Source organism: Arachis duranensis, chromosome 3 (assembly GCF_000817695.3).
Source record: "Arachis duranensis cultivar V14167 chromosome 3, aradu.V14167.gnm2.J7QH, whole genome shotgun sequence".
Classification (NCBI taxonomy): domain Eukaryota; kingdom Viridiplantae; phylum Streptophyta; class Magnoliopsida; order Fabales; family Fabaceae; genus Arachis; species Arachis duranensis.
In genome coordinates, this window is record NC_029774.3 from 11,448,884 (window position 1) to 11,461,031 (window position 12,148).

Sequence of the window (12,148 nt, forward strand, 5' to 3'; positions counted from 1 at the left end):
ATATATATATATACACACACACACACACACACACCTAAATTCACATATACCATACTTAAATACTCAAAATTTAGAACTCCGCATACTAATACCAAGAATTGGCTAGGGTTGGAGACCTCACCATACCCATGGATCAAGAGAGCTAAGTCCAACAAGCTCCACAAGCTAGATTGAATCTAGAGAACCAAAATCAACTAATTCTCAACTTGGATTCTCTTTAATTTTCGAAAATTAAGGGATAGAGAGACTTGAGTGATAGAGTGGCTTACCTATGAAATTGTTCCGATAGAATCATAGAGCTCGACGCGGTGGTCGTGTAGCCGCAAACAGTGCGGTGACCAGAGCTTGGAGTGGAAAGTTATGGTGGTTTGATTTGGGAGCAAGGGTTTTTCTTTTCTCACCTTCTTCCTCCCATGGATGGAATGTGAATGAGGAGTGAAGGGAGAAGAGAAGCTGTGTTCTCTTATGTTATTGGGCTAAATTGGGCCTTGGGCTCATTTTGGGTCGGTTCGCTTGGTTCGGCTCGTTTTGTCTAATTTTGGGCCAAATTCTTTGAAATTAGTGTCAAAATTCATGTTTTAATGAGCTCTATTCTAATTTAATATAATATTCACATTTTTAATTTTCTTTATTAAAATTTAATTTATTGACTAATTATTTACTAATTTAGTGGGGTTTACAGTTTGCCTGTCCGGTGGTCATAGATCTTCTTTATCATGACATTGTGTTCTTCATCTCATATGAATTTTAACTGCACAAAGTAATTCACCAAGATTAGTTAGTCACAATAAAATAGAGTTCAAATGCAGTTAACTAATTCAAACCAAATTGGGTTCTTACCGCCCACTTCTAAGTCCAACTCTCTTTGGTCTCAGCTAGAATCTGCATGTAGGTCAGCCACGGTTGATCGTACATAGATTTAATGACCTCAGGTATCTCATGTGTGCGAGCATTGGAGTTTGGTGCAAACCTATCAGAAAAAAATCTCACATTAACAAACACATAAGATAAACAAAGTTAAAATAAATAAATTTAACATAAACAAACTTAGTATAAACAAACTTAATATTAAAAAATTGAACTCACAGCTGCATGCCATCGGGCCAAATTCTCAGCCAGATGACGGGCGGTGATTGAAGGACATCCTGTTCGGAAGCATTGGAGGAATCACCCACCGCACGCTCTGTCGACGTTGTCACTGCATCTGCAGAGGGCATAGCAGAAGGAGGCACCCAGTTCGGGTTTGGGACCATGATGAATTGCTAGTCCAATGGACCTGCCTGTGACGTCACATAGGTCGACGAGATAGCCAGGGTAGAGTGCAATGACTGGGCAACCCTGAGGGATTCGGTGGAAGCCTGCCCTCTACCACGACCACATGACCCACTCAACCGACCTCTGCTATATATCGTCATGTCTGTACAGCGAATATATTAAGAACATAACAAACACCAATAAATAATAACATAAGAAGAAACTCTAGAAAAAACAAAGAATTCTAAAAGTGTTTTAGTTTAGTAAATTAAAAAAATTACATAATGTTTTGGTTTTAAAATAATTAAATTAGAATGAATAAGTGTTTTGGTTAGTTTAACAAACTAACAAGTGCCTATAGAGCAATAAAACACTAATTACAACGGAGAAAATTTTCTTTCATAGAAACCAAAATGAATATATACATATGTAGTTCTCTTATAAAAATGCCATAAATATTTATCATAACACCAACTTAACAAAATAAAAAACGTAAACTAAGATCAAAATAATTATTCAAATGAACAATTGCACAAAAATACAGCAACCCAACAATTAATTATAACAATTTAAAAAACATGTTTAATTTTTTTTATTTTACTGAAAATCTTATAAAAATTTTGACAGACTCACCCTTAAAATTCGGATTTTGCCACCCTTTAAGGGTTCCATCCAAACCAAATACACATCAACCCTTCTCAACCGGTTAATTTTTTCAATCATTGTTAAGGTAACATACAAACAACTCAATCATTATTAATACAGTTAAGCATTTTTCAAACAATTCCAACAGCAGTAATCAGCAAACAACTCAATAATCTAACATTTTTTAGCAATTTCAGAGTCTATTCTAACCTATCACAACCACCTAAATCTACTAAAATAGAAAATTAAACTAACTAAACTCTACTAACTAATTAATTAATTTGATATAATATAATTTAAAATAAACAGAGTTCAAACAAAAAATCTTAATGCAGAACAAAAGAAAACGGAGTAGAGGGGTGGAGGTGCAGTGACAGCAGAAGCAGAAGCAGAAACGGCAGGGGCGTTGCAGTAGCGACGGCAGGGACGTTCAGTAGTGACGGCAACGTCAGAGGCAATTTAACGTAATTAAATATCTCTTCTTTTAATAGCAAAAGTACCTATCTAGGTGTACTATATATATATATATATATTAGGGCAAAGCAGTTTGCAGAAACTCATCGGTATATTTGATAGGTGACGTCTCTGGTGAATGTGCTCTTTCGGTGACTAAGGTGGCTACAGTGTAACAACCAATCTTGGAAAGACAGTTGGCACACTTGACTGCAAGAAGGAGAAATGGTTGACCCAATGAAAGACAGTAAAAGCATTAACGAAGAGGGGGTAAAAAAAATTAGGATTAGTTAACTTAACAAAATTAGGAACTTAGTTATAGATGAAAAAAAAATTGTGAAATAATTAAATTTGTTGGTTAAAATTGATGGAAAAATAGAGAAATCACTGTTTCTCAAGAGTAGCTATTGTAGGCCGCGGAGAAGGTCGTCCAGGAATTAGGGTTCCGACTGCACTTGGAGTGTCATTAGAGCCTGCTCTTTTCGTTGCCCAATTGCTGAAGAATTTCGTTCTTGAAAGAGTGAGTATTTGGTGCCGCCGCCACTGGAGGATTGATTTATTGTGACGAGCAGGCGAGCAGCCCTGCCCCCAGATTTCGTTGACGGCACGGAAATAATAGTCATGGGTTGTTGCAAGAAGATGCTTCGGCTTAGCCAAATCAAAATCATCACAATCATCCAACAAGAAGAAGAAGAAAACACTCATGAAACACACCAAAAGAATGCAAATGTTCTTCTACTACTACTCATGAATTTGATGTTGTGGCTGTCGTGCAATCAACACCATTGGAAACCAATAATGATGTTGGGAGGGACGATGTTGAACTCGAAAGTGTCACTATTGATGATGGATTTGAGACTGACGAGCTTTGGTCAGAGCTTTATCAAATTGCTCATTTGGATTTTGGCAGAATTTATTTCTCAGATCAACATAATCAGTGAATTATTGTTATTGTAATTAAGTTGTTAATTATTTCTTTCAATTACAAAGTCATTTGAGAAATTGAATTTTAGTCTTGATGACTCCAAACATTTTGCCCCAATTCAATGGCTTTGGAGCAACAATCACGTCACAAAAATAGTTTTTTTTTTCAGCAAATTTCCTTTTATTGCCATCCAGTAAACATTTGTCATTTACCACACTTGTCTTTAAGACACTCTCGGTCAACGAACTAGTTAAGACTTCAAGTGATAACCATATATGCTTAGATGTTAGAATTTTATTGGCTAGTCAATTCATAGGCATACTTAGCCACCGTTAACTATGCCACCAGAGAACTCACGCGAGACGGATCACCAAAACGCAGTGTTATATTAAACGTGCCTATCGTTGAATTCTTTCGACGGTAACTCTGATGCTAAAGTTGACGCCTATTTGTTGTGGTTTTCCGCCAAAAGTTACCGGAGGTTTTACCGTCGGAAGCGACTATCCGCCGGTAATTATTTGACATGACAAATTTTTCATCAAATCCGTCGCTAAAATCTGATGCTAAGTTTGACTGTAATTGTTGCCGCTAAATCTGATGGTTCTTAGCATTTTTCTTGTAGTGTAATAGCTGATTCATTGATCAGAATATGAAAGAGGTTGAACTTAAAATGTTGAAATGGTTGAAATGGTTAAAATGTTGTTGTTATTAATTTTATTATTAAATTAGGTTAGGGATTGAGTTTGCTAACTATGAATATGTTGATTTTGTTAATTTTAAATTGGTTTTGCTGATTATGAATATAAATTGGTTGCTCTGCATCAAGAAATTGAACAAGATAATGGAGTATGTGGTTCAAATGTCGGTCCAAATGCTAGTCGACCTTCTACTTTGTCAAAACATAAGGATAATAAAGTAGTATGTCTTATTTGCTATTCTGACTGTCAGTAAAACTATGAATCTGAATGGTGTAACATACTGTGATATTGTCTTTAAAGCTTAAGCTACTTTACTTTTTCAACTATACTTAACATCCCCTTGGTGAATTGAGATTACATGATCAAGTGCTCATTTCAAGTGATTGAAATTATTCAAATGTAATATTTTTTTATGATCATAATTAACTGCTTTTGATATTTCACTCTTAGGAGTGGGAGATCACTTCTGATCCTTAAGATAAATTTTCTATTGACAGTAAAGTTCAGGTTGTTTGTAGTGAAGATGGAAAATAGTATATTCAGCAATTAATTTCTTTCGATATTTTGTTAGAAGTTGAGCGAGTTACTGAAGTTACAAAGCAGACTATCAAACAGAAAATTGCACAAGCGGCAACTATTGATGTCCAATCACAAAGTTTACGAGCAAAACTTTGTATAAAATCGGATGACCTTAAAGATGTGGTAAGTTATTCATCAATAAGATTGTCATTTCCTAATGTTTTTCCCTTATCTATAAAATTTAATAGTTTTATACATAAAATGCATGCTACTAGTATTAATGGAGTGTTTGACTAGACTGCTTTTGTTATTTAGATAGTCTTGAGTTTGTCTCTTACTCTCTCTACCACTTTTAATAATTATTTTCTAAATGACTACCAGATCATACTTAATTTCTAGCTCCATTTTCTTCTAATTATTATTTTACAAAAATTGAAACAATTTTTTTTATAATTCTGCTATGTTAAACTCAACATTACTTACTACATTCATGGATTGTAAATTGTTTATTATGGTTTTTAAATTTTTCGAGCCTTAGGATTTTTATTTATTGAATTCTGTTTGTAAATTGTGTTTACTTGTTGAAATTTGCAAATTCTTTGTACTAGTTTCTTAGGATTTTTTTTAGTTTTGTTTGTAAATTTTTTTATTTGCTGAAATTTGTTGTTGTATCATTAAATATTTTACCTTCAAATTTCAAAGTCAGTTGTTTAATATGCATGAATTATATATTAATTTTTAAACATTTTTTTATTAAAAAATTTAAATTTAAGTTTACCGTCGATTAAATATTGGTATTTATTAATTTAATTATTAATATATTATCGTCAGATTTATCGGGAAAAAATTTGATGGTAAAAATTACCAGTAGAAATATTTTGACAGTAATTAGCGACGGATGAAAAAATCCACCGATAAACAATTACCAGCGAGGTTTATACCGTCGGATTTATCCTGACAGTAATTCCAACGATAAACATGTTATTGGAAAAATTTTTTGGTAAATTTATCAATAAATTCGACGGTACTCAACGTTTTTTTGGTAGTGATTTAAAGCATGGTCGACAACAGGTGGCCAGTAGCGGCAAGTGACAGGAGGTAGCCGATGATGGTAGGTAACAAGAGATGGTAGCTGGATATGGGTGGATGAAATTGCAGTGTTAGAAGAAAAAAAAAGAAGTGGTAAAATAGTAATTTCAAAAAATTTATAAGTGATTGGGTTTGTTTATTTATTTATTTGTTGAAGTTGGTTGTTTTTATTTATTTTTTTTAAAGATATGTAATTGTATTGCTTTATACAAAAAGAAATACACTGTCCATTGTAGAGACAAAAAAAAAGAGAAAATCTTCTACTTTGGTAAACACCAAATACTAGCAAAAGAAAAACAAATAGAAGAGATTAGAGATTCACAAAGAACAGTGTCCTATAACTTGAATCATTTCTTGCTAGAGCTTCTTTGCTGTTTTCATAATTACTGTTGCCGCCAATTTTTCATCTTCAAAAACCTCCAAATTTCTCGCATTCCACAATGCTCAACACAGAGATGTAAGAAAGGCCATAGAAGATTGTTTTTTTCGAGTACCTCTAATTACCGTTTGCTATTAGACTGTAAACTCCATGGTTCTATTTTGTACTATATCATTCACAAAAGGAGAGAAAAACTAAATCCCAGGAGTAGAATCGCATTGCACCAAAACATGAAGAATTATTTCATTGTCGTTTCTACATTTTTGATACATTACTAAAGTATTTAAAAATTTTTAATTGATCAAATTGAGTACAGATAATTTTTTATGAATTGTTCTCCACAAAAATTTTTGTACTTTGGATGATAATTTTTATTGATATTTTCTTAAATAGGTATATTTAATATGTTTTTTATGTGGTTGAGTTTAAAATATGAAAGACGAATGTTAGGAAGAATTATTTTTAGTTAATATCAATAATTTATTTTAAAATTATTTTATTTATCTTAAAATTTATTTTTTAAATAATAAGTTTTAGTTTTAAATCCTAATTAAAATATAAAAATATTTAAATTTTAAAAATATCGAATAATATAGATCATAGATTTACAAAAATTTGATATCATATAATAAAATTATATTTTTAAATATTTAACACATATAAATAGATAAAATTTTATTGATGATATTAAAAATAGGATAAATTACATAGATAAATTGATTGAGAATTAAAATTAACTTTTAATTTGATTTACACTTTTTTTAATATAAATTGAATCAATTGGATTTAATTTAGTGTGTATATATTATATCAGTATTAAATTAAATTCGATTTACTACTAATACAACATATATATATAAATCGAATCAACTTGATTCGATTTATTATTACTATATAACACATACATACTAAATCGAATCAGTTTGCCATGAATTATAGCTCAAATTTATATTTCAACAATTTTTTTTAACCGAAGATAGGGAGACTTGAATCCATGACCTCTTAGATGAGTATGGAGAGACTATGTTATTTGAGTTATAAATCATTGACATTTGTTTTTTTTTACAAATCTTATAAATTCAAAATGGAACAATAAATGATTTCTCAAAATTCGTTAAAAATAATCTTTTGACTCATTAACATGTAAAAAATCATTACTAAATTTTTTATATTAAAAAAATAATATAATGTATAGCTCTCCAAAATGACACGAGAATTAAAACTTACATTTTTTAAAAATAAGAAATAACAGATAATTACAATATAAAAAAGTCAACTATATTTACAATATGTAATGTTACGGCCTGGCCCAAACATCACGCGGGCCGACCCGACCCATAGGCCACCCGACTCGAACGGTCGGGTGCGAGGCGCTCAACCACCGACCCAGACACGGGCCCTTCACAGCTCTCTGCTACAGCTGTATTGGGAAGCTTCGAGGAAGGTGGGTCTGCCCTTGCAGGACCCACTTCTGACATGGTATATAAGGGGAGGTCCTACCCTTCCCCCAAGGTACGTCACACATATCACTTTACTCCCATTTCTCGCCAGCATCACGACTGACTAGAGCGTCGAAGTGTCTTTGCAGGTGACACCCCGTTTCCACGCGAAGAACTCGGGACGTCGGCTACTCCATATTCGGCTCCGCAACCCGGAACCAGGCTATACACCTACTCATCAACCCGAAGACCCCTCCGAACCGTCCGGTACCCAACAAACCGAACATTGGCCCGTCTGTTGGGACGCCTAAATGGATGTCGTAGCAAGTGCTGCGGACCCGGGCAACAGGGCCAATCCGAAGGGGGCAGCCTTCGTGGCTTCCTCTCGGGGACGCACGAGGTCCCCTCCTCGACGACCCGAGCCACCTTTACGAGCCCAGGAGAGACACTCCTTCGGGGGAACTGGCAGTGATTGCGCCAGGATAATGCAGGAACTACGCCATAGGGTGCAGAACCTGAAGCGCCAGCTGGCAGATCAGGAGCAATGTCAACAAACTTCCGATTCCAACTATTCCCCGTCTATCGAGAGTCGGGGAAGAACTTCTCACAGAAGTCGCTCCCAGCGCACTCCCACCCCAAGATCTGGATCTGAAAGTAGCCGGAAAAACCAGAAACACCCGAGAAGACGGCATGACCCCTTGATCTATACCCGATCTAGACCAACTCGCACCGCTGGGCGAGATCGGGAAGACTACGAAGAAAGAACGAGGAGAACGCGACAACCCATGATCATGGGAGCAACCCCCTTCCACCATTCTATCCTCGAGGTCCGGCTACCAAAGCACTTTGATAAGCCGACGGATATGAGGTATGACAGAACTCAAGACCCACAGGAGCACCTAACGGCCTTCGAGGCCAGAATGAATTTGGAGGGGTAGGCGACGAAGTCAGGTTTCACGCTTTCCTGGTCACCCTCGCGAGACCTGCAATACGGTAGTTTAATAGCCTCCCGCAAGGTTCTATCGCCAGGTTCTCGGACATTAGCCACGCCTTCTTAGCCCAATTTACTACCCAAATCGCGAAAGCAAAACACCCGATCAACTTACTTCGGGTGAAACAAAGGCCCGGCGAGCCGACAAGAAAATACTTGGACCGGTTCAACGATGAGTGTTTGGAGATTGACGGTCTAACTGACTTGGTGGCTAGTTTGTGTTTGACGAACGGACTTCTGAATGAGGATTTTAGGAAGCATCTCACCACGAAGCTGGTGTGGACGATGCCGGAGATCCAAAGCGTAGCCAAGGAATGCATCAATGATGAAGAAGTCAGTCAAGTCGTGGCTGCCAACAAGCGGCAGCCCTCCTACCATCAACCTCGGCAGCACGGTGGCAGAAAAAGGCAGAAGGAGCGCGCCAGAGACGGCGGTCCAGGCAAGACATCCGGGCCGTTTACTTGAGTTGGGAAGTTCGCCAATTACACCCCTCTCACCGTCCCCATTGTAGAAGTTTATCAGCAGATAGCTGAGAAGGAAATCTTGTCGAAGCCCCGACCTCTAAAGGACCGAACCGGGGAGGAACAAGAGCCTTTATTGTGATTATCATAAGGGCTATGGGCATAAGACGGATGATTGCTTCGACCTGAAGGAAGCGCTGGAACAAGCAATCCGGGACGGAAAACTATCCAAATTCTCCCACCTCATCAGAGAGTCAAGGAGACGAGACCGCGACCACAAGAGAGAGGACAAGAGCCACGCGGTGAAGCGACATCACAAGCCCGATGATCACGAACACGAAGTCAGCGCACAAGAAGGACACCAAAGTCCTGGCGGTCTCATCGTCTAGCTCGGCGCCAAATGCCAAGAGGACTCCACCCATATCATTCGGTCCAGACGACCAATGGTTTGATGAGATAGCGAAAAACCCTCCGATGGTCACCACGGCCAGAGTGGGAATCAGCCTGATTAAGCGGATCCTCATAGACACCGGCGCCGATTCGAATATCATGTTCCGCAACGTGTTCGACGCTCTGGGCCTTCGAGATGCCGATTTAAAGACTCACCAGCACGGGGTGGTAGGCTTGGGTGACCACTTCATCAAGCCCAATGGGACAATCTCCTTTCTGACATCCATAGGACTAGGACAAGGAAGAAGATCGGTAATGGCGGAGTTCGTGGTTCTTCGAGACTCCACAACCTACAATGTCATCCTGGGGAGAAAGACCATCAATGACCTCGGGGCAGTGATCAGTACGAAGATGTTGGTAATGAAGTTCGTCACTGATAACTAGTCTGTGGGATCCATAAGGGGAGACCTAGAAACGGCAGTCGCCTGCGACAATGCCAGTCTCTCCTTAAGAAAAAAGTCCAAAGAGGCATCGGGAGTATTTCTCACCGACCTGGACGTCCGGGTTGACGACAATCCCATACCTGAGCCAGAAGGGGATTTGGAAAAGTTTAGGGTCGGCGACACAGAGGAGAAGTTCACATTCGTGAACAGAAACCTCCCACACGACCTGAAGGAACCCCTAATGGAGATGATCAGGACCAATGGCGACCTATTTGCTTGGATGCCAGCCGACATGCCGGGCATAGACCCCTAGCTCATGTCACATCACCTGGCCGTCAGGGCGGAGGCCAAACCGGTGGCCCAAAGGAGAAGAAAAATGTCACAGGAAAGAGCAGAGGAGGTGGCCAGGCAGACGACCAGCCTCCACGAAGCAGGATTTGTCCGGGAACTTGACTACTCGACTTGGCTGTCGAACGTAGTCCTGGTAAGGAAACACAACGAAAAATGGAGGATGTGTGTAGATTACTCCGACCTTAACAAGTCGTGTCCCAAGGACTGCTACCCCCTGCCCAACATTGACGCACTCGTCGACGCGACGGCAGGATATCGGTATCTGAGCTTTATGGATGCTTATATTGGCTACAACCAGATATCGATGCACCGGCCTGACGAGAAAAAATGGCTTTCGTAACGCTGGGGGGAATATATTGCTACAAGTACTCGGCTTGACGGAACTCTGTAAACTCCTCCTCACCCATCTGATTCGGGGAGTCCTTCACGTCGGAGCTCACCCAAGCATACCGGTCGTAACTCGCGCTTGAGGAGGAGGCTCGTGAGACGATACGAGGCATACCTACAGTGGGGGCACCACTCGGTTAGTCTACGAGGTCGGGAGTTCGAAAAAGGCCCCAGAAACTACTTCTAGCCTATTCACAACTGAAACCAAGCACGACCGAAGTAAATCCTAAGTAAAACCTAAATTTAACGCCCTAGAATGGTAACCCCCTTAATGCACCTATCTAACGCTAACTACAGCCAGCATGCAAGTCAAATCAGGAGAGCATCATGCATACAGGAGCATAGATAATGAAGATAAAATGAACATAAAATAGAAGATGAGGGATGAATGCTTACTAGGATTGTTTGTGATGACTCAAAAGGGAGTGAGAAGGAGTGAATGCACAAGGACGCAGGAACCGCAACAGGAAATTCGAGAGGAAAAGATGAAAGTAGGAAAGAGCTAGGCACTGAGGAGAGAATAGAATGCGAAACTGGGGATGAGGGAGTGCGAAACTGGGGATGAAAGTAGGAAAGAGTCTTTACTCGCGGGGTTTGAAACAACCCATTATGAGCATTAAATGTCCAACGCGAGGAACGAGGCGACGAACGGTTATTCCCAGCAACGAATAGACACACGCGCAAGAGGCACGTCCTTTCCACGAGCGGCCGACCTAGCGACAACACACGAGAGAGGATATAGCACGCCACCAAAGGCCCTCACGATCATTGCTGACGCATTGGGGGCACTGTTACGGCCTGGCCCAAACATCACGCGGGCCGACCCAACCCATAGGCCACCCGACCTGATTGGTCGGGTGCGAGGCGCTCAACCACCGACCCAGACACGCGTCCTTCACAGCTCTCTGCTACAGCTGTATAGAGAAGCTTTGAAGAAGGTGGGTTTGTCCTTGCGAGACCCACTTCTGACACGGTATATAACGGGAGGGTCCTACCCCTCCCCCAAGGTACGTCATACATATCACTTTACCCTCATTTCTCGCCTGCATCACGACTGACTAGAGCGTCAGAGTGTCTTTGCAGGTGACGCCCCCTCTCCACGCGAAGAACTCGGGACATCGGTTACTCCATATTCAGCCCTGCAATCCGGAACCAGGCCATACCCCTACTCATCAACACGAAGACTCCTCCAAACCGTCCGGTACTCGACAAACCGAACATGTAATTTGTAAAATAATTAAAATATTATACTAATTAAATTAGTCTCAATAATGTCCGAATTTATGATATGATGATATTATGTTCTGAAAAAATTACGTTTGAGTTAAAAGTAACTTTAAAATTTGTTTTACACTTAATTTCACAAATTAAATGATAATTTAATTAATATAACTTTTTAATTATCTCACAAATTATATATAACTATCTGTTATCACTTTGGAGTAGGACCGACAATATATATTCTACCTACGAGTATTTAATCTGACCCATTCTATTTGGATATGGTTGTTTACCCGATACGTTATGGGTAAGGTATAGGTTCAAAGTATATCTATCCTACCCGCATTCTTAATATTAGATAATATATATGTGAAAATGATGTGTATAGTGAAGAAAGTGAATGTTAAACCTACAACCTCTCTTTTATGAATACTTAGAGTAACCATTAAACTAATTATTTAAATTATTAATTTAGTACATTTAATTTTTTTTATAATAAGTAT